This window comes from Armigeres subalbatus, chromosome 3, assembly GCF_024139115.2.
Source record: "Armigeres subalbatus isolate Guangzhou_Male chromosome 3, GZ_Asu_2, whole genome shotgun sequence".
NCBI lineage: Eukaryota > Metazoa > Arthropoda > Insecta > Diptera > Culicidae > Armigeres > Armigeres subalbatus.
This window is the reverse complement of record NC_085141.1, coordinates 196,705,875-196,729,754: the sequence shown is the minus strand read 5'-3', so window position 1 is coordinate 196,729,754 and position 23,880 is coordinate 196,705,875. Positions and strand designations below refer to the sequence as shown.

General features: G+C 40.7%; 1 protein-coding gene and 1 long non-coding RNA gene across 10 annotated transcripts in view; one reads left to right on the top strand and one right to left on the bottom strand.

The window, feature by feature from the left end:
• LOC134224821 (uncharacterized) overlaps positions 1–23,880 on the top strand; it is a 225,942-nt gene that overhangs the window by 187,307 nt on the left and 14,755 nt on the right. The gene's annotated exons all lie outside the window — the stretch shown is intronic.
• On the bottom strand, positions 3,639–6,453 carry LOC134223677 (uncharacterized). 2 transcript variants are annotated; one of them, XR_009982667.1, is made up of 5 exons: positions 6,337–6,453; positions 6,104–6,275; positions 4,371–4,643; positions 3,880–4,307; positions 3,639–3,814 (listed from the first exon to the last, which is right to left on the bottom strand). It is a non-coding gene; the product is annotated as an uncharacterized LOC134223677 (long non-coding RNA). The 2 variants fall into 2 exon arrangements; XR_009982668.1 differs by lacking the exons at positions 6,104–6,275; positions 6,337–6,453 and adding an exon at positions 4,711–4,864.

Below are 23,880 nucleotides of genomic sequence, written 5' to 3'. Positions count from 1 at the left end.
CGAAAATCATGGCCAGATTATTAATTTTTCATAATGTACGATAATACACTCCACCACTTGTTTTTTCGTAGTTTTTTGTATAACGGCTATATGATAATATATATAGACAATATTTATATGACAAAATATGAATTTGAAAACGCTTCACAATTTCCCGAAGACTACATTTATCACATATCTGATGTGGAAAAGTTATGACTAACAACAAGAGATAGGCATTCTTGGATGACATGACCCGAGCAAAGCTTGAGAGCAAATCGATAACTAATTTTGTTGTTGTGAAATCGCCTAATTTTGATAACTCAGGTTGATATCCTTTTGGTCGTTTTAACGGTTAAAAGATCAAAATCTACAGCAGAAAAATCTTACTGTGACATCAAATCGAAAATTATTCCTACTGTCGATGAGAGCAAATCGAAAACTAATTTTGATATTGGTTCCGATAACAAAATAAGTACACAGTTTGATTGTCAGATCATACAATTTAGAAATCAACAGCAAAATGAGATCAAAATATGTAATCAGTCATGATGATTCATATTTGAAAACAAATTATGATTTCAATTTGATATCAATATCAAAATATGTTTTCTACATGCTCTCATTATGTTTTCAGACTTTGCTCGGGAAAGCCCATGAGCCATTCTTGGATGACATGAAGCCCATGAGTGAGTGAGTGATCAAACAACGTGTACATTGTTGTTTCAAACTGCAATTTTGTTGAATCCAAGGCAAGGAAAATATAATCTATCTATCGCAAAGCCATGATGGGTATGAAGTTATTGTCATTTTACTGAAGGGTTGTTTTTCAGACTATTTTTCAGTATAAATTCGCCGGATTTTTCTACTCGCTTCTTTCAGCATTCGAAATCTCGCTTAACTTTTCAAAAGGACCTAAGTAACATTTTTTTCATGAATTAATTTTAATAGCGCAATCAACAGAACAACATGAAAGCTATTGATTGCTGTATTCATATTAATTCATGAAAAAAATGTTACTTAGGTCCTTTTGAAAAGTTAAGCGAGAAATGTTATCATTTTGTGGGAGTAGATCTTAACGTTTTATAGATCTTAACTTAAAATTTGCAATTAGATGAGGTTTGTCGAGTCTTTTGTGTTTGTATAGCTATTTTATGATGAAGAAGTACGTCGATACCTTCAAAGATTTGACATCATGAAATCATCGAAATAAAAACAAAAAACATTGGCCGCCATATTGAATGAATGATGAGTAGACAAATTATCTACCTCTTCAGTCCCCTGGCGCCATACGTTGATTTATTTAGATTCAAGTTTGTCATAATATTAGGACTTCAAATTGAGCCACCCTTCTGGTGAATAATACATAGATAGTATAATAAGACCGATACAAATATTACAAAAAAACCCAACTTAATTCACCGAGTAGTGATACTGCCTTTCTCGCATTTAGCCAAGACACCAACCTTATATGGTGCTAATATGGTTCAATGTACCATTTTCTTTATAACTTTTAAACGCAACGGTCGATCGATATAAAATTCAATAGTGATCAACTAGGCTTTGCCCCCTGTCGAATGAAACTTGTTGAGAGGAAATCGGTTGAGGATTACTATAAGAAAAGTTGTCTAATGTTTTTCTTAGCTTTTGTGCACACACATACACACACACATACACACGGCAATTTGGGGTGCACGCGGCATCATCATTCTTGATACCAGTCGTGCAGAGGGAAGCAGGCGCGAAGTCGACCCTGCCCACCTTCCGAGGACATAGGGCGTGGTAAGGCCACCTGGAAAGCCGGCAATGCGCTGGCACGATACCATGGTGTTCTTCTAAAAAAGCGAGTCACGATGTTCGATGCTGCAAGGACACGCAGCTAACCTCGAGGGTGCGTCATGCACTGGCCCCCCTTTGAAGCATTACCTTCTGGTTGTACCGAAGGGACGATGGGCTTGGCGGCAATGGAAACGGTTTAGCTGGTCGGGGATGCAGTCCTGCCTCCCTCATTGGAGGTGGCCCCAAACCCAGCACTTCCTGGTCAACCCAGGATGTCTGTTGAGCAGATTCCCCCTCCATTGTTTAGGAAGAAAAAAAAAAAAAAAAACACATACACACGGACAGGCAGACATGTGCTCAGTTTGTCGAACTGAGTCGATTGGTATATAACACTATGGGTCTCCGAGGCTTCTATAAAAAGGTCGTTTTCGTAGTGAAATGATAGCCTTTCGGTACAACTTTGTTGTACGAGAAAGGCAAAAATTTGGGCCAAAAATAATATTTTGAGAACTGATTTTTTTTGATAAGTTTTAAGGAATCTCTAAACAGTCTTTAAAAAATTCGAGGAGTTCCAAGATTTAGTTTTCATTTTATTATTACCTTCCTCCCTTGATATTTCGAAGACCGATAGGTCATTTTTTAATAATTCCATTTGTAACGACCTAATAATATAATACTAGTGGGTGCGATCGTGAGATATTGTGGGGGCCCGCCTTAGCTTAGCAGCTGAGGGTGATATACGAATGCAAAAATGGCTTAGAAACCTCGCAGGTAATAACTGTGGAAGTGCTTAATGAACACTAAGCTGCGAGTTGACAATGTCCCAGTGGGGGACCAATAATAGCAAGAAGCCAATAAGAGCAAGAAGAAGAAGTGGGTGAGACAAAATAAAGCACATTGATGTTTTCGCAAGGATGATAGACAAAATTCGTTTTATGGGACATAACCATGAAAGAGACAAGATGATGGGTGTTAGAATGATGAAACTGTTTCAAAAGTGTTTAGTTGTAAGTGAAAAAATGTGAAGATGTGAAGAATATTTCTGTGCCGTTTGAATTGCACACTAGAATGTAAGCTCTTTAATATGCATTTTTAATTATAATTACACTAGCCGTTCGATAACTGAAATGCATTTTAGACGTCTACCGGGTGTCAGTCGACGTCAAATGCATCAAAAGTTCATCTGATTGTGCAGCTGTCATCGGCTTTGACATCAGTTTGAAGTTCATTCAAAGTTAATATTGCGAGAAAAGAGAAAAATTCTAATTTTGCGGAACAAAGAAGAAGAAGCAGACTGAGTGTCGGAAACTTCAAAATAGCATGCACTGTACGAAAAGTGTTAATATTTCTTGATATCAAGAATATTCGAGAAATCTAAAATGTTTCTAAATCACATAAATATATGACAAAATGCCTTCAAAGTATCTTAAAACTTGTTTAAAAAATATAGCGGCATGTAACACTCGTTTAAAGTTACACTCACGTAAAAAGCCTTCCGAAGTTTATTAGTTTACCTTATGAAAATTAGCCACAAGGAATCGGTTTGGAAAACATAAGGTAACCTTATGAACCAGCATGAACTTCGGATGAACCTGGCCCATAATAAACACATATGTTTATCTTATGTTTTCCTTACTAATTTCATAAGGTTGCTTTATGAAATTTCATAAGTTTGTTTTTATGAAATTCTTACGATATCATTATATATTTTGATCCTTGTTTTCATCCATAATTTATCTCAATAAAAATAGTTATTTTCGTGAACAATTATAGTTTATATACATTCTTATTTTATTATCATTTTTCATTCAGTATTACATATAATTCAAAATACGAATACGAATTTTAGCTCCCCTCTCTGCAGAGAAATACCTATTACGGATTGTTGATTTAATGTTGTCTCGGTAGGTATTTGAAGTTCAAACTCGGGAACCAAATCAGTGAAAGAACGTTGATTAGCAGGTTAATATAAACTGCCATGGCAGTATCGGCTGAATAATCTGGCCATCCAACTCCAATTCCTCCACGACAGATGGACCAGGTGCTGTAAGCTCGGCTGTAAGTATGATTGGGATTTATTAATCGCATTGTTGGATAATAATTGCGAGAATAAATACTTACTTACCACCTTGTAAACCACGTACACCGTACACCGCTTATGTTTGATCCAGTAGGGGAAGCTGTGGATTTTGCCGTCGTTCCAAATGCAGGCGAGAAATCAATAAAATCGTATCCCACACTCTTGTCGGTGATGGTCAACTTCCACTGGTTCAGACGAGATTGTTGACTACCGAAACAGGTACCGGTAACGCCGCCTCCAGGGCCATGGTGGTATGTTCTTTACTTATTTCCATACATTATTTTTTCGTTCTGATAAATTATTTTGAAGAGTAGTTAGATCATGCTGTTTACGATGGAAGTTATTTGCCAGGTTTCAAATGCTGCTTCACGTAGATTTCTTGTTGCGTGGCAATTCGCCTCTAGAATCCAGCGATTTGTTGCTTTGTTTTCGGAATCATCGTCATTTGATTATTGGAAGCGCTGACATCCTGAAATCCATAATCGAGTGCATAACTAAGCGAACAACAAATTTAGGCAGACAAAATACTCACCTTTATGTTATTCATCAACTGATTGAGCTGATTGATACCGCTTGGACAGCCACTTGGATCTGCTGAACCACCATTACGCACCTGCTGGGTTGAAGGCTTAGCAGATGAGTTCTGCACCACCGCTCAAAACGCTTTGCAGTATCACAGCCCATCCCGCTATTCGCCTGATTGAGATGGCTTGGCAATGGTTTGCTAGGAAAATTTAGGCCTGCCAGATGATGATGGATTGTCGCCCTCCGTGTCAGCTGGTATGTTAATCGATTTATTCAGGTTCTGTGTGAAAAGTAATATAGGATTAATTTGTCCATCTATAGACTATAGTCTAGTGCTATGTTATTACATTATATAAAATTAAAGACTTAAGTTATTTTGCTTGCGTTGAGTTGCGGAACACCGAAGATGGCCATATACTGTTCATGTTGATATATGAATTTGTTAAGTTACAATCATATGACTTAATTTAATGGAATAAGAGTTGTCTTGGTATAAACAAGCTTCAGACATAATTCGGCACCAACATTTCAAAAGGACGAAACTGCTTTTGTAAACAAGAGCTTTTCACATCGCTGGTGAGCTAATTTGAGCCGACCTACACAATCTAGCACCACTGATGGAAGCAGTGAATACTCTTTCTTGATGCAATGGCGCTGGATTGTGTGGGTGGACTCTAATTTGTCCACCAGCAACGTGAGAAGCTTTTGTTTACAAAAGCAGTTTCGCCCTTTTGAAATGTTTTTGCCGAATTTTCCATTTAACCAGTAAAATATACTATTACGTAAAACGTTCTAGGTGTTTTGCTTTTGTGAATTCATTCGAAATAAAATTTAATTTAACCAGAAACAATGTTGAAAATACTTTAGTCTTCTTCATCTTCAATGAGTCTACATTCAAACTGAAACCTAGGCTTTGCAACTTAGGGCAAGATTACCGGGCGCGAGTATTAGTCGTTTAGCAGCGCTGTATCATAACTTGAAACTTTACCGCTCGCTAATAAACGCGCTGTTAAACCAGTAGCGCAATTGACAGGTGACCAAGTTTAGTAGCGCGGTGTGCTGCTATTTCTCGCTTAACTTTTCAAAAGGACCTAAGTAACATTTTTTTCATGAATTAATTTGAGTACTGCAATCAAAAGCTTTCATGTTGTTCTGTTGATTGCGCTATTCAAATTAAATCACGAAAAAAATGTTACTTAGGACCTTTTGAAAAGTTAAGCGAGATTTAATGACATGTCAAACGTCGAACGTCACCGGTGCGAAATACAGCAACCAAATTGATAGCCGAAAACAGTAGTGACTGGTACGGAAAAGAGTAGTGAGAGCCTGAAGTAGCTCGAAGTTTCTCCGTGTCCTGCTCATGCCTATTTGTTGACAAAAAAGAACGAGCAGGACGGGAACAACTTCGAGCTACTTCGAGCTACTCATTGGACAGCACTAATACTCGCGCCCGGTAATGATGCTCTTAGTGTTTTTTAAGTTTTTCTACAATTAATAATTGAAAACTTTTTTATGCTTTCCAATTGCATGTGCGGTATACTAGACCGGATTGTATATACTTTGTAAAACTGTTAAACACCCCATATAGTGAATTCAGAAACTACCGCACTGGTTGTTCGAATGAGCTATAGACTTTCAAGTTCACAATGAAGCACTGTAGCCAGGACTGTAGCAATAATGTCCTCCAGACTGGCAGCATCCTCTTCAGGACAAGCATACCCTCATGATGCGCTTGCTTACCTTACGAAGGAAAAGAATGCGATGGGCGGTTCCAACTTCTTCGAAGTGAAACATTCGTTCAATAGCAGATCGGCACTGAACTTTTTCGCATGCCAGTGTCAAGCCATTATTACATTTTCGATTGCACTTCATGATGAATTCCAAGCAAAATCTACGATATTATGATCAATGTCTGAAGATGTGTGGAAGTATACAATTAGTCACATTCAGTAATGGCAAATAATGGAACTCACCTTGTTCCCGAGCTTGTTCCAAAAAAAGCTATCAGAAACTTTGCGTTTGTCCTCGCTTTTGTCATCTGCCTTAGAAACACCCAGCAGCACATCACAAACGCTAAACTTGTTCCAGAGCTGCTTCCACCGAGGATTCTAGCATCACACTTTTAATTTTTCTAGAACTCAGGATTACACGACCACGAGTACACACGACCGTTTCGTATTACTCATTCATTGGGCAGTTCTAGTGGGTGGGCAGTAAGCTGATGTCGGTGGGCTAACTTGTCATCGGGTAAGCTGACATTCTGCAGTGATTGGTGACGGAATCATTTCATGGAACCAGTATATAAGCACTCGGGTAAGAAATAATTCAGCAGCTTCTAACCTCTGACCGTTGCCGCATACGTTGAATTTGCTGAAAGAACCACAACTATTTTAACTTGAAACAAACAGCGAAGCGCATCCGGATTCTATCCCGGTATTTCTTGATTTGCTTCTTACCTGTATCCGATGTCAAGAAGTCGTCCAAAACCGTTTATCACAATTTATAATTGTTAATCAGCGATTTTTTTAAAAATGTGCTCGGTCAGAATACAACAACCAATGACAGTAAGATTTCCTGTGGATGAACTCATGAAATCACATATTGCTCCATAAGACTACCTTATGATTTTCATTTATAAGGATAGACATTGGAATTCTTAAGGCAAAACTATGTAATAAATTATAATGATTATGATTTTCATAGAAGCCTTATGAAGCGATCGTGAAATGAACTTCTGGTGTTTCATAAGGCATATCTTATGGATTTCCATATTTTATTTCCGCCAGTGTACATATTCCCGTTGATTTTAATAATCAACATTCACACCGAAAAAATAAACCAAAAATTTTTACCGTGCAACAAGTGATTTGACGTTTGCGGAACAGCTTTCCGACAGTCGACCATCGGACCCCGGTTCGAATTTTTCAATCTTCTCGCAATAACGTATATTCCGTGTGTTGAGCCACCGGAGTGGTTATTAATTACTATGTCTAAAACTCAGAAAAAAAGAAAAAAAGAAACATAAACAGGTGATAGATTTAGCTAAAAAATGTATTCCCTACTAAGCTACGAAGGACCTCCATCGTCCTACGCAGCTTAGCGGGTACAGATGGAACCAAATTTCCAGCACGTAGCCGAACTCTCGCAATCTATTTTCAGAACTAACTCTCTCATATGTTTTGTTTGTACAATGCCAACCAAGTAGGATGACTATTTAGTATTGTCTGTCTTCTACACACTTGCCTCATCAACTCGATGAAGTAAGTAAAGTTGTGTGAGGTTGTGCCAGTTGGTCGTCAAATCCCAACAAACAGCATACCGCATGTGTCGTTGATAAGGCTTCAAGAGCGCTGGCAGTTGTGTTTCGAATCGAGAAAACATTCCCGATATATTGCTTGAAATTGTTATATTGCTCTTTAGTGCGCCCCACTCTTGAGTACTGCTCAGCCGTTTGGGGCCCACACTACAACAACGGTCTGGAAGGACTGCAATCCGTTCAGCGTCGTTTCCTTCCATTCGCACTTCGGAGGATGCCCTGAAGTGACCCTTCCCGGTTACCAATCTACGAGAGCCGTTGCCGGGTGATCTTATTACTTTGCGAGTTAGAAGGGACGTCACCAGAGCATTGATCATCGCTGATATCCTACAGGGCAGGGTTGATTGACAGGTTCTTCTTGAGCTTATCAGCCCGTCCGAGAGCTTTACGTAGTAACAATGTAATGTTGAGGCCAAGACACCATTGTACGAATTGCCCGCTGCGCACCTCGCCTTCTTGTGCCCGTTGGATCGTTGTCGAGAATCATTTTCACCGGATTACTGTTCGACATTCTGGCTACGTGCCCGGCCCACCGCAGTCGTCCGATTTTCGCGGTGTGAACGATGGATGGTTTCCCAGCAGCTCGTGCAACTCGTGGTTCATTCGCTTCCTCTGTTGAATTGTAGCGATATTTTTGCATTTACATCCTTCTGCTGGCGTTTTGGCCCACGCTCCCCTCACCATAGATCCATTAAGTGAAACAAAAGAAATCATAAATGTATTCAGTTGACACCCAATCGGTTACCAATAAACATCGGTTTTATTGACGGGAAATAATATCTTTTTCTTTCTGCAACTCCGTTTCGGTTATCCCCCGGTCTCGTTGGACATTCCACTGTGCCTGTTCTGTCGTAATTATATCGGCAGATTCCAACAGGTTATCGGCCCAGAAGAAGGGGGTTTATAGTGTGGAAGAAAAGTAGTTTGTGCTGGCGAAAACGAAGCGTCCAGGTGAAAAAGACAGTGCTTTGTTCACTGGCGTTGGTTCGTTTTTTCGCGGTGCGTTGGTTGGTTTGCTCGTTGCGGTACCCGTTCGGAACGCGTAGTTGCCTGTGTAGTGCAGTCGTCGTGAGAACGGAAGAGTTGGCTGACTGAAAGCTGAAGCCCAGTGAGGAAGAAATTGGTAGAAAGAATAGAGAAAGTAAACAGTAATTGACTTTGTGTGCTGTTGGTTTTCGGTGCGAGGGGAGAACGGTACGAAACGCACCAGGGGGTAAAGTGACCCAAGATTGAAGAAAAGTTATTGCGGTTTGTGATTATTTTTTTTTTCAAAGTCGAGAGGAAAGTTAAGCGCGTCGGATAATTAGTTTGGAAGAGATTTTCATCCGGTGAAGAAGAGTGAGAAATGGCCGAGAAAGTTTCGTTTCCGCTGTTGAACAACAGCAATTATTCGACATGGAAAATCCGTATGCAGATGTTGTTGATACGGGACGACTACTGGTTTGTGGTGGTAGATCCAAAGCCGGATCCTGTCACAACAACCTGGAGGAAGGCAAGTCAGAAAGCGCTGGCAACGATCGTGTTATTTATAGAGGATAGCCAGATGAACTTGGTGAGGGACGCAGACACGGCGCAGGAGGCTTGGAACAAGTTGAAGGCGTATCATGAGAAGACAAGTATGACGTCACGCGTGTCGCTCCTGAAACGGATTTGTAACCTCAATCTAGGAGAAGAACGTGTCGAAGGACCCGAAATGGAGAAGCATCTGTTCGAGCTTGAAGAACTCTTCGATCGTCTGCAATGCGCGGGTCAGCAGCTAGAGCCGTCTTTAAAAATAGCAATGGTGCTCCGGAGTCTACCTGATTCATGTGACGGATTAGTGACAGCGTTAGAAAGTCGGAAAGATGAAGATCTGACGATGGAGATCGTGAAGCAGAAGCTACTCGACGAGTGGCAACGGAGGACGGAAAGACTAGCGAGTTCAAGTTTTGAGAACGGTGAAAAAGCGTTGAGGACATTTCAAGCGGAATTGTCGTCTGTTCCTAAAGATGCAAAGCGTGGACAATGGAGGTACCGTCGAAGCAAAGCAAGCAAATGAAAATGATAACCCGGTTTGTTTTTCGGCCAAGCAGCATCAGCAAAAAGGGCGTTGGTTAATTGACAGTGGCTGTTCGTGTCACATGACTAATGATAAGCAGTTCTTCCGAAAATTGGATGAGACCGTGAAGACTGAAGTAGTATTGGCTGATGGCTCTGTGGTGAAGTCTGTCGGTATCGGCGAAGGGTCTGTGAGGTGCATTGACGGCAATGGAAACTGACTACGATCTGGATCAAAGAGGTGTTGGAGTTTTATCGGTCCAAATACTGCTGAAGAGAGGATTGAAAGTTGAGTCTGGATCATCGAGGTGCAGCATCGTCGATCCGTACAAGAAGGTAGTGGCTATTGGTGAACTACGAGAAAACTTGTTCGAGTTGAAGTGTTCATAGAATTGGAACGAGGTGGTCAAGTATCCGGAAGATTTTTTGTTGCAAAGAACTAGGACAAATCAAGATGAACATAAAGAAGTGTTTATGGACTGTATGGACAATAATTTTGATTATTGGTGTCGGGGATTGCGAGGTAGATTGTCAAACAATTAGAAGCAGGCTGCAAATATCGAGGAGGAGTGTTGAATTGTAGCGATATTTTTGCATTTGCATCCTTCTGCTGGCGTTTTGGCCCACGCTCCCCTCACCATAGATCCATTAAGTGAAACAAAAGAAATCATGTATTCAGTTGACACCCAATCGGTTACCAATAAACATCGGTTTTATTGACGGGAAATAATATCTTTTTCTTTCTGCAACTCCGTTTCGGTTATCCCCCGGTCTCGTTGGACATTCCACTGTGCCTGTTCTGTCGTAATTATATCGGCAGATTCCAACATCCTCCACGTACCGTCCGTCATCTTCACTCCACCATAGATGGTACGCAGCACTTTCCTTTCGAAAACTCCAAGTGCGCGTTGGTCCTCCACGAGCATAGTCCAGGTCTAGTGTCCTTAGAGGACTACCGAGCTAATTAGCGTTTTATAGATTGTCAGTTTGGTATGGCGGAAGGGCTTGGATGAATGAAGCACTGAAGATGAGGACTGATGCTTCGGCACCAGATATACTCCCGATGAAGGTAGCTTCAGGAGAGAACAGTTTCAAAGTGCTTAGTGAAGAATGCTTCCTCGCTTCATATGGCACTGCTGTACGGAACAGTTGGAGAGTGAAATCAAGCACCCGCTAGTGCAGAGAATAATAAACTCTCTTGCCTCACTTATACTGAGTTGCGCATTTCTGTTGGAATGAATGTGTAAAAGAGAGGTATATAATGCACGCTCTCTCTTTCTCGCTAATATGGTTTTGTATTTACACAACCCTCACTCTGACCTGAACCACTGCCGATGAACGAAGGAAGCATCCTCATTTCACACTGCCCTACTGAACGATGCCTCCTCGGTACTACCCGGCTTGTGAAGCAGCCACTTTCGAAAATACCCCTTATCAATGTATAAAACGAATGCTTTGTATTTGCCTCTTCCCTTGTTCGTGCAGCAAACAGCACATCATCGAGCGAACATCAATCGGTGCACTGAAATTTAAACCTCACTGTGGGCTAAAAACGAAGCATTCGTTCGTTTTTGAACGAATTTTCCAAGGCCTGTATGGCGGCGAACTCTATTAGATCGTAGCGTCTTCGATTTCGTCACCACCGATGCAAACTCGCGGTGAATGGCTCACATTGTCTTCTCTTGAACCTCTTCCTATCATGTACTTCGTTTTCGACGTGTTGATGACTAGTCCGATCTGATCAGCTTCCCGCTTCCTCCATCTTCTCAAAGTTACATTTATTAGACTTTGATGTCAGAGGAGCACATAAAGGCATAGATGGCCTGCAAATAAACCACATCGCCATCTCCCAAAACACCTCTTAGTTACCGGAAGGGTTGTTTACCTCGGGCCACAAGGGTATCCAATAGTATCCAAGTATCCAAGCCTCGGCTTAAGTCCTCACCTCTGAACCGCGCAGAAACTTTAGGAACTATGGAAAATAGCCACCATCCAAGTTCATTGTGTGACCAATTCATTTGCCAATTTTGAAGAGTACTCTGACGGACTAGTGGGAAAAATTCGTTGGTCGAGATTTGTCATATAAACTTCATCATAAACTTCTATCATAAACTTCACCTTCCTGTGCGCCCACCTTTGTTAGCGAGTCCGCCTTCTCATTTCGATATGTAGAACTAAGACTATCCCAGAAGATGAAATAATGGTCTATGGGCTGATCGGAAATTATCCCCAAAGCGAAGTTAATTGCTGCCAGCTCAGCAACATAAACCGAACACGGTTCCTGAAGTTTACGGAAGGTGGTTGAATTTTCATTGAAAATACCGAAGCCAGTGGATCCGTTAATGCGAGAACCATCAGTGAAATATCAGTAGTTGCAATTGACATGTTCATATTTTTCGGAAAAAATAGGGGGTATGGAAAGATTTCGAAGATGATCTGTTATTCCTTGTATTATATGTTTCATGGACAGATCGTATTCAATTGAGGAACTGTCGTTGATGAAGTGAGCTCGAGGTGGATTATGACATGGAAGACAAAGATCTGACGATATGTAGTTGAGATAGATTCTCAGAAAACTTGATAGGCGAACCAAATCAAGCATATTATCGAAGTTTTCTAAGACAAGTGTGTTACTTGTTCCACATTTGATGAGAGTTCCCAGAAACGGTGCTTTAAAGGAGTGACTCCTGCAAGTATCTCCAGGCTCATGTTATGCGTTGAATGCATACAGCCAAGGGCATACGCAAACAACGATACTCAATTCGTTCCAATTTGATTAGATGGCACTCTGCTACTGAGAGGAAGCAGAAAGAACCGTACTCCAAAACAGAGAGAATAGTCGTTCTATAAAGTTTGATGAGATCTTCCGGGTGAGCACCCCACCATGTTCGGGAGATAGAACGTAGAAAATGAATCTTTTTCCGGCATTTCTCTATCAAATAATCAATATGGAGTTTCCAGGTACATTTGGAATCAAACCAGACTCCAAGGTATTTAGAAGATAAAGATTGGTTTATGTCATCATTCAACAGCTTTAGTTTCAGTTCCCAACCAATTGAGTTTTTTGCGGTGAAAACTCGATCCCTAAATGCCTGGCCCAAACAGTCAGATTATCTAGGGTGCTTTGCAATGGTCCTTGCAAGACAGCTGCACATGGACCTCTTAGGGAGATCACGTGTAATGGTCCTGCTGTTCCACTTGTTGGGTTGATCTTCTTGGCACCACGAGGACGAAGGATGGTGTGATAATCACTAGTCACATTTAAAGACCGGGTTAACACTTGGTCCGAAGAACAAAACTGAACTGATTTATTCTGGCTGGACGGACCTTATTTATAGGGCGATCCAGGCCTCAAGAATGCTTAGTTTACAAACTGTTAATATAGAACTTAATGGAAGGTTCCTGGAGTGACTTTTGCTAAGACTAGCATATGCTCGTCAGTGGTCGCATCGATCGATTCGTAATTTGAGCCGAAAGCTTTACATCGTTGCAATCGATTTGCCAACGTAAGCGATGTAATGTAAACGATCGCACGTTTTTCGCGTTCAAAGGCGCCCTTAATATCCAAGAACACTGAAGCCAGTTACTCCTTGTGCGCATAGGCCAGCTGTATATCTGAAGAGAGTAACGCTAAACAATCATTTTTTCCTTTACCTTTTCGAAAACCGGACTGAGTATTTGATAGTAATGCATTGTTCGACCCAATGGTCGATTCTTGAAAGGATCATTTTTTTCCAATAATTTTCTCATGCAGCATAGCATGGCAATCGGTCGGTATGAATTGTGATAAGACGCTGGTTCCCCAGGCTTTTGAATAGTTATTACTTTGACCTGTCGCCATTCTGAAGGTACGATATTGTACTCCATAAAGCAATTGTACAGGTCAAGTAACCGTCTTTTTGCGATATCTGGGAGATTTTTAAGAAGATTTAATTTGATGTTATCGCATCCCGGAGCAGAGTTATTCGATGACAGAAGAAACATAGATAGTTCCAGCATTGAGAATGGTCTACCCAAAGAACCGGGATCAGTGACTGATTCTCGAAATAGCGGTTCTGCTGGTACGGAATCTGGACAGACCTTTTTTGCGAAGTTGTATCCATCGATTGGAGTATTCCTCACTCTCGTTGGTGAAAATGCGGTTCCGCATGTTGCGGGCCGTTTTCCAAAGTGTTGTCATTGAGGTTTCTCGTGATAGTCCCTCGACAAAACGTCGCCAGTAGCTACGTTTTTTAGCCTTGAGAAGATTTTTGAGCTTTCTTTCAAGCCTCAAATACTCTTCGAAACGCTCAGACCTTCCGTGTTTACGGAAAGCCTTGAAGGCATCAGATTTCTCAGAATAAAAGTACATTCATCATCCCATCCAGGAGTGGCCGGTCTTCTTATGACAGATGTACTTGGAACGCGTCGTTTCTGAGTTTCTAGTGCGCTTTTTTGAATCAACTCGGTAAGAAATCGATATTTATCCAGTGGTGGCAGAATATCAGTTGATTCAATACCAATTTCTACCGCCGATGCTAATGTTTGCCAGTCAGTTTGCCCTCGTGAGGTCGAATGGAACCTGAACTGGTTCTGATCGTTGATAGCCATTTTTGATTGTGGTGACTATCGGCATGTGGTCACTACATGGGGATCTTGGATTACATTCCACGTATAATCTAATGATAGTGAATTTGAGCATAAAGACAGATCTATTCGACTTTCTTGACCTTGAGGTCCTATTCGAGTTACTTCACCTGTGTTCAAGATATTCAAGTTAAAATCGTCGCACAAATCATAGAAAATAGGCGCTCTGTTATCGTCTCTAGTTTCGCCCCAGGTTATACCATACGCATTCATATCGCCCAATATTAAAACTGGGGATGATAGAAGAGAAACTGCGCTCCAAAGATGTCGACGTTAGTCGAGGCATTTGGAGGAATATAAACTGAAGCTATGCAAAGGTCTTTATTCTTTACATTTACTTGGCAAGCGACGATTTCCAAGCCATTTACATTTATGATGGGAATTCTGTAAAAGGGTTGACATTTTTTGATCCCCAGAAGAACGCCACCATAGTTATCATCCCGATCTTGGCGAATAATATTAAAATCGTGGAAGTTGATTTCATCTTCAGAAGAAAGCCATGTTTCACAGAGTGCAAATATGTCGCAATCGGAATTGCGAATCAAAAACACTTCTAATTTATTTTTAAGACCATGACAGTTCCACTGCAGCACAGTGATTGTATCTTGTGTAATGGCCTTATTATCCATCGAAAGATACAATTTCTGCAAGAAGGGGCCATGAAACAGTCAATTGTTTCAGATAAGTTTCTACTGTTGGTATAAAGAGGTCAATGATTGCCCTCATTGAATTTGGTATATTGAATAATTTCAAAATACGGTCCACAAGGTCCTTAAAGGATGTCAATCCTCGCTTGGACGGAATTTTTCTTCTGGAAAAGCGAGTAACATTCTTTTTTTTCATTGATAACCCTAGGCTGATGTTTTTTAGAAACATCAGTTTTAGGCAATGGCGGGAAAGTCTTATTGCAACCTGGGTCAAAAGGAGCAGTATAGACAGACTGCTTCGGGATTTTAAATAATCCCCCATTACCATCAGATTTTGGCAAGCCTTTCTGGATGATTTTTGTTTTCTTACGGCGCAATCCCGGGGAAGACGGTTTCTTCCTCTTTTCGGGCACGTGTACCTCCGCAGAATCATCCATATCGGCTACATCAGATTCCGATTCGTCAATGGAAATGACATCATAATAGTCACTAACTTGAACGGCAGCTGAAATAGCGGCCGATGCGTTGGCAGCTGCGGATGTATCTTGCGACTACACCATTTCCGCATACGACTGCTTGGAGCGCTGTACTAACGAGCGCTTCACTTTTTGGGTGCGCTTTTTGTACACCGGGCATTCTTGCAAACCATGGGGAGGATCCAAGCCACAATAAGCACACTTTGTTACTTGTTGTTGGCAGGACTCCTCCCGATGTCTTTCAAAACATTTGCCATAACGGGGCTTATTGTCGCAAAACTCGGCAGTATGCCCCAACTGTTTGCAGTTGGTACAATTAAAAACTCTGGGTACAAAAAGACGCACCGGAAATAACATATTTAAAATATCTACATATTTTGGGAGTATCGAACCGGCGAACGTCACTCGAAGTCTAGGATAGGATGTGACAACTCAATTGAGACTGCCTTGTTGTTTTTTAGTCGGTTGCTCTGACGAGGTGGTCGCCAGTGCAGCCAAATTAATTTGGTACAAAATCTTCCAAATATCATGTATCAAAACTTGATGTTTTTCTTTCCGTTCTATCCATTATTTATGTAAGAGAGCCGAAGACTAACAGAGAGAAGTTTTTGCTAATAAATAAAAGAGTTTTAGATCAAAAATGACAGAAAAGTGAATGATAATGCCTAGAATCGACAGTTTTAAATCTATACAATCCATGAGAATAATTTATATAGCATTTGCATTTCAATATAAATTAATTTTGTGCCAAAAAACTCGATCTTAAACATTCACGTATATTGCTTAATATCAACTTTACAAACCAGCAACACGGCCAAACTAACAACATGCTGCCCTACGAAAAACGCGCCACCGCCAATCAAAGTAAACGATTGTCATTTCCAACCAATCAGCAACCGGTACGATTGTGACAGAAAATCGGTACGATTTTAAATGACTAATAGACCAATGCAAACTCTAACTTAACCTCACTTATTTTGACAGTTTACAGAGCTTGTTTACAAGGTGTTAGAAGAAAAATCGACGAAGGGAAAATTAAAATTCATATTTTTAGTTTAAAATTGCTGTGATCCGAATATTTTAGTGTTATTCTTTGCATTCAGCATGAAATCAATCGCAATGGACATCTACATGCGAATAAAATGACGAAACAATTTTATCAGAAGCTGCGCCGGAGGCTAAGTCCCGGAGAAAAAGCTCTGTGAACTGTCAACCTACGTCATCATGCACTGGTTTATTGACGCATCCTATCCTAGCTCGAAGTGAATGAAGGAAGAGGATTCGCTGCTCCCCTCAGTGGTGTTTGCGTGGGTGGGCTCAAATTAGCCCACCAGCGACGTGAGAAGCTCTTGCTTACAAAAGCAGTTTCGCCCTTTTGAAATGTTGGTGCCGACTTGTTGTTGGCAGGACTCCTCCCGATGTATTTCTAAACATTTGCCACAACGGGGCTTATTGTCGCAAAACTCGTTTGCAGTTGGTCAACACAACAAAATATTGCAGTCGAAACTACCATTCCGAGAGTTATTTTAAGAATATGCACCGACGATTTTCAGCAGATAACAAACCCGTTTGATTTTACCAAGCGCGCAGTAAAAATCAACTGTGGCCCATGCGGAATGTTGTCATATGAACTGAAACAGTGGTGAATTTCTCTGAAACGATGGTAAAACTTACTGAAATTTCATGGTAGTTTTAAAAACAGAGCGTAGTCTACAAAATAGTAGTTTTTACCGCGGAATTTTTTTGTGTACAATTAAAAACCCTGGGTACAAAAAGACGCACCGGAAACAACATATTTTCGATATATACATATTTTGGGAGTGTCGAACTGGCGAACGTCACTCGAAGTGAGCCTGACTTTGAATACACTTTTTTGCCATCTACCATGGCAGCTGAATGCAACTCCTTGCAATCCAGAATATCCACGGTAGACTTTATTGCATTCTTCAAGCGGCCTTTTCCCGCAAGTACATCCTTGCAAGTCAGGCTCGCTGCGTTTATCACACCTTCAATCTCGACCTCCCGCGAGGGCATATTACCAAATATACCAAATATTCTACATTATACAGTTGGTCTTTTGCAATAGCATTTGCATCCTGATATGTAGGTGCGGTTACACGTAGTTTATTCCGATTGATCTGATGAAAATCAGTTTTCGGAAAACGACGCGTCATGTCACGTTCGATTCCTAGAAAATCAATACTTTTTACTTTCGGCCGAAAGTAAACAACCCAGGGACCAGGTGAGGAAGCCTGGTAAAATCGCGTGCGGACAACATTATTCTTGGGAGACGTATCGCCTCCGTTCACTACATTCATCAGTTGCGGAATGAATTCAAAATTGATAAACAAAAAAAAGCAAAAAAAACAAGAAATAAAAAAAATAAGAAGAAAGGAAAAAAACTTAGGTCTAAATTCAAAATTTGTATTCTCGTATCACTCTAATTTTGTCGCACTCTAAGCAAGCCGATGGTAACTGGTGAACGACAGACAGACAGCAGCTCGACCACTGCTTTGTGGTGAGTGCAAATTGGTTGCAATGGGTTGCAATCATCGACATTTTATGCAGAAGCTTGCTTCATAAGGGCCACATGATCGATTGAAAACTAAGTGGGTACTCTTGCCCCACTCTACTCTATTTCCTGCACGCGTTCTCCCAGGTTCATCACCATACTTCGTCTGCCATATATTCTTTGTAGTGCTGCCGCCACCTTTGGATCTTCTCACGCTCGTTCAACTTCTCATAAAACTTTGGTGTGTTATTAGTGCGGTACAGTGAACGTTCGCTAATTGGGGTTTTTCTAGTTGGGGCGCTTTTTAGTTGGGGGTTCGCTAATTGGGGCGAAACCCAATTAAAAAGCAGTCAAACGTCAGAATGTGATGTCAAAAATGTGTTGACGTTTTGTTTCCGTGTTTGGCGGGATCGATATTTCCTGGCGCGTAAAATTTTCCTTTGTTCAACGCAAAAAGTAAACAACATTGACGCTTGTCAAAACGCCCCAATTAGCGAACGGCATTCGCTAGTTGGGGTGAGGTCGTGCCCCAATTAGCGAACGATCACTGTACAGTTGTTCCGTCTCTTCACGGTCCCGATCTTCCTGCTGACGCTTTTTCTCCGGAAAATCGAGTTTTGTATGTCCCGCGCCCGTTTATATCGTGCCTCGTTCGCCCTCGTTCGGTGTTGTAGCAATCTCGCCCATGCTGCATTCTTCTCTTCCACTGCTCACATTCGCCGTCATACCAGTCGTTTCTCTGATCCGGAGCCACCGTGCCTAGTGCAGCGGTTGCGGTGCTTCCAATGGCGGATCGAATATCTCTCCAGTCATCTTCAAGAGATGCTGCGCCTAGCTGCTCTTCCGTTGGGAGTGCCACTTCCAGCTGCTGTGCGTAGTCTTGGGCTAGTCTACCGTCTTGTAGCCGCCCAATGTTAAGCCGCGGCATTCGACTACGACGCGTGTTGTACACCGTCGAGAATTTTGAGCGCAGATATACTGCAACGAGGTAGTGGTCGGATTCAATATTCGTACTGCGGTAAGTACGGACGTTCGAGATGTCGAAGAAGAATTTACTATCGATTAGAATGTGGTAGATTTGGTTTTCCATTTCTTGGTTAGGTTATCTCCATGTGGCCTTGTGGATATTTTTGCGGGGAAAGATGATGCTTCGGACTACCATTCCGCGGGAATCTGCAAAGTTTATGCATTGTTGGCCACTATCATTCGTTACGGTGTGCAGACTATCCGGTTCGATGACAGGTCTATACATTTCCTCTCTTTCTACCTGTGAGTTCATGTCACCGATGACGATTTTGGCTGTGCGTAGAACACTTCTTTCTCGGCTTCGGGTCTTCCTTCATGTGGGCAGTGCACGTTGATGATGCTATAGTTGAAGAAACGGCCTTTTATCCTCAGCTTGCACATCCTTACGTTGATTGGCTGCCACCCAATAACGCGTTGGCGCATCTTGCCCAGCACTATAAAGCTGGTTCCAAGCTCGTTGGTGGTGCCACAGCTTTGGTAGAAGGTAGCCGCTCGATGCCCGCTTTTCCACACTTTCTGTCCTGTCCAGTAAATCTCCTGCAGCGCCACGACGCCGAAGTTGCGGGGATGTAATTCATCGTAGATCATCCTGTCGCAACCTGTGAAACCTAGCGACTTGCAGTTCCATGTTCCAAGCTTCCAATCATGATCCTTTATTCGTCGCCTAGGTTTTTGCCGATTATATCGAGTCGTATTATTTCTTATATTGCTCGTAATTACTGGTTTTACAGGCGGCTTATTGGACCTGCGCAAACCCCTGTCTCATCGAAGGGCCGCCATGTCAGGTCTGTTTTGTGTCCCACCTGACACCAGGACTTGGGCTCGTGTGCTTTGAGCGGCACACGGTCGCTTTGGTGGGGCCTACTTGCGGATACATGAGTTTAACAAGGTCCACTGTCAAACCCCACCACATCCTAGGCAAGCCCCACAACTTCTCAAAAATATTAATCAACTGATTCGCAATAAACAGTACACTCAATAATAACTCATTAATTATTATTAACTAATTATAATTTTCAGAAAAAAAAATATATAAAGGAGTGCTGCCAATTCCAAGAGTTGGCGCGAGCGTTTGTTTGTACTCTATTAGAATTAATAACACTGACCTGTGTGGTTGAAGCAACTGCATTACTCGGATCGGTTATAGGGGAAGAGGTAGTAAAATGAACAGTTGGCTATATTTGGATTAAAACACTATTTAGGCGTATATGTTAACCAAGCATAAGTTTTCCTCGAAATAAAATAAGGTATACCTGAGCTAATATTTTGGTTTTGAGACCGAACGAATAGCTATCACTATCCAAAATATCAAACGAGGGCGTAAAAATAGGGTCTCGTGTAATTTTCAACAGTTTTTTCGTAAGCTTTAATTCTTAATAAATTCATCATAACATTGGCTTATACTACAGCGGCCAAAATAGGACAATCTTCACAAAAATGTTGCAGGGGTAAATAGTGAAATTTTTGGTTTGCATCGTTATAGGAAGAGTTATTTATCACATGGCATGTATGCAGGTAAAATGAACACTTGTATCCAACTTACATAAAATTTATGATAAAAGTTGTGCAATTGTAAAACGGAAGTTCAAGAAACAAACCATATAAAATAACCGAGATAAAACTTCGAAAACCTGAATTTAATTAAAAAACAACTGATATTTCAACACTTTTTTTTCTTTTTATTATTTTGATAATTAGGAGCTTTTCAAAAGATATACCAGATTTTTCAAAACGCTCTCCTAATCTTAAGGTGATTATAGAATGAAGCCAGAAATCGGCCATTTTGTAAACCACGTGCTTTTCCAATATTTTTTTCAAGAGCACGAGATGAAAGAGCCATAACGCGTATGGGGCTGAAATAATGGTAGATGGTTATGCTGAACAATCATAATTTGAGTTTCGGCACTGTACGAAAACTTTTACGCCAGATTTGGGCTTTTGGAAATGAATGTAGATAAACGTGTGGTGAATTTGAAATTCACCACGGGCTTCATTCTATAATCACCTTAATTGGTTATATTTACGGTGCTGGGGTTAAAAACATGAAAATTAAATGTTCAAAAAGGTTTTAGAAGCGATGTTAATTTTATCAGCAGGCAGTGTTCATTTTACCCATTTTACTCGCACTATTTTTGCATATATCGTATACGAAATTTTGATGTTTTTTAATTTGAAATTTGGTTTGTTTCTTATTTTTGTGATTTTTTTCACCAGTTAGTGTGAAAGTTAGTTAGAAATAAAGTTAGTGTTAGCAAAAAGAAGAGACGAGATTGGTGCTGTATTTCTTTGTTTTGCGATGATATGAATATAATATATTATGTTCAGTGAGATGGAAAACGGAATAGTTCCCCTATATAAAACAATGTTTATTAGCGAAAACAATGTTCAGTGCAATAAGTTAAATTAAGTTAAATTGTTGGACTAAGTAGTAAAACTAGCAAATTATCCTCTTTTTATGATTGAATTCATCGTAGGTCCTTAACGTGTTACCACTTTACCACCTTCTTCTTCTTCTTCTTATTGGCATTACATCCCCACAGCCGCCTCGCAGCTTAGTGTTCATTCAGCACTTCCATAGTTATTAACTGCGAGGTTTCTAAGCCAAGTTACCATTTTTGCATTCGTATATCATGAGGCTAACACGATGATACTTTTATGCTCAGGAAAGTCGAGACAATTTCCAATCCGAAAATTGCCTAGACCGGCACCAGGAATCGAACCCAGCCACCCTCAGCATGGTATTGCTTTGTAGCCGCGCGTCTTACCGCACGGCTAAGGAGGGCCGCTTTTTACCACCTGTTCCCCTATATTTATATGACGGAAAGTCATTCATGACAAGTGTGCTGAGTTAAAATTTAAATATTTAATATCTTGGCTTGGTTAAATATGCACAGCACATGCTTCGAAATGGAAAAATTGATATGAAATTTGTGAAAAATAGCTAACCGCGGTGAAGGTTGGTACTCGGATTCTGATGGCTTTTCCGCAAACGGGACCTTTACGTGGTCTTGTTATGTAGGGGTTATCACGCCTATCTAGAGAGTAGGAGATTGAGGGTTCGAGTCCCTGTTAGATCTGATCTATCTGTTATTGATATCTTACTCTGTTATGAACTAGCCTTGCATAAGAGGTAAACTCGAGCAGGAACGACGACCTCGATAACAGAAATTGCCTTGCACAAGAGGTAAAATACCAACAAATAATACCAAAAACTTATATGCAGAATACTTGAGGCATATCATGCTTAGGCATTTCAATGCCAAACGAATAATAATTGGTTATGCATTTGGTATTGAAATTCAATTTAATAACTGAGTTTGTTATGGCTTAAGTATTGTGCATATTAGTTTTTGGTAAATATTATTCCTTTGGTATTTTACCTGTTATGCAGGGCTAGTTCATAACAGAGTATGGTATCAATAACAAAATTTAGTATTATTGAGCTAATTTCTCCTGCTCGGGAAATACCGAAAAATAATATGCAGAATACTTCAGACATAGTCGATTTGAAAGCGAGCGATATTTGTGATGGTACATATCGCACCACCTTCCTTCTGCCAAACTCCCGTATGAAGGGGGAGGGAAGAATATCAGTGTGGAAGCTGATACATCTCCACTGGCAAAAGGAAGGTGGTTTGATTTGCTCATATGCCATCGCGTGCGGAAGGATTTTCTATCTACGAGTAGGTACCGTCTCTAAATTTTTAGTATGACATCAGCATCTAGTCGAATAGGATATTCTTCCCTCCCCCTTCATATGGGAGTTTGGCAGAAGGAAGGTCGGGCGATATGTGCCATCACAAATATTGGCTCCGCTCGTTTTCAAATCGACTTCTATAAAAACATTCTTTATGCCTGCCCGAGCAGGAGAAATTGGCTCAATAATACTTAATTCTGTTATTGATATCATACTCTGTTATGAACTAAGCATGGTAAGCCTCAAGTATTCTGCATAAGTTTTTGGTATTATTTTTTGGTATTTTACCTCTTATGCAAGGCTAAATCATTCCATTTTCTGTTATCGAGGTCGTCGCTCCTGCTCGGGTACCGTATCCTAACGGAACTATCAATTCTATACTTTCGCCTCTAATTCTATCATGAACAGGTACGTCTCAGTTTGTAAGATGATATTAGCATTTCCATATCATAACATACTCTGTTATTACACTACCAAACACATCACAAATTATTATTCGTGTGGTGTTGAAATACCTAAGTATGTTATACCGCAGACAGACGTTCAAGTTCGACTCACTAACTTGTGTAAAAAACATGGCCGTCGGATTGCCAAGTAGCAATAAGCGAAGAGATGGCGCCACATGTCAAAACGGCAAACGTTATTTGCGGTTTTGTTTTGATTTTTTATTTCGTCAAAATCTTTTAGTTTCTTGATCGGATCTGCTCGATGGGACTCTTAATAAAAATGTATGAATCACACACAAACGCGCTGTTGAAAAATAAACCGAAAAATGTTCAGCACGCCAGAGATGATAGGGGAAATGTTCCGATCTCCAGCTATTTCCATCTCATCGCTAAAAAAAGAAATACGGCACCAAATTCGTCGCATCTTTTTGTCAACATGCGTGCTCACTGCTGAAAAAAATCACAAAAATAATAAACAAACCAAATTTCATACCATTGCTTTGTTTTTGATGGGATGGAAATAGGAGCTATGAGATGAAGTGGCGAACCGTTATTCTATTTGTTACTCAGAATGGGTTATTTCATTTTTGATTTTTAGATTCTTTTCCATGTCCTACTTGACTGGACTATTCGATGGTTTTGCAAAGAAAAAATCTACGATTTTCGGTCCAGGCACATGTTTTCGGATCACAACGGCAAAAAACATGCATGGGAAAGGATCTAAAAGAGCCAAT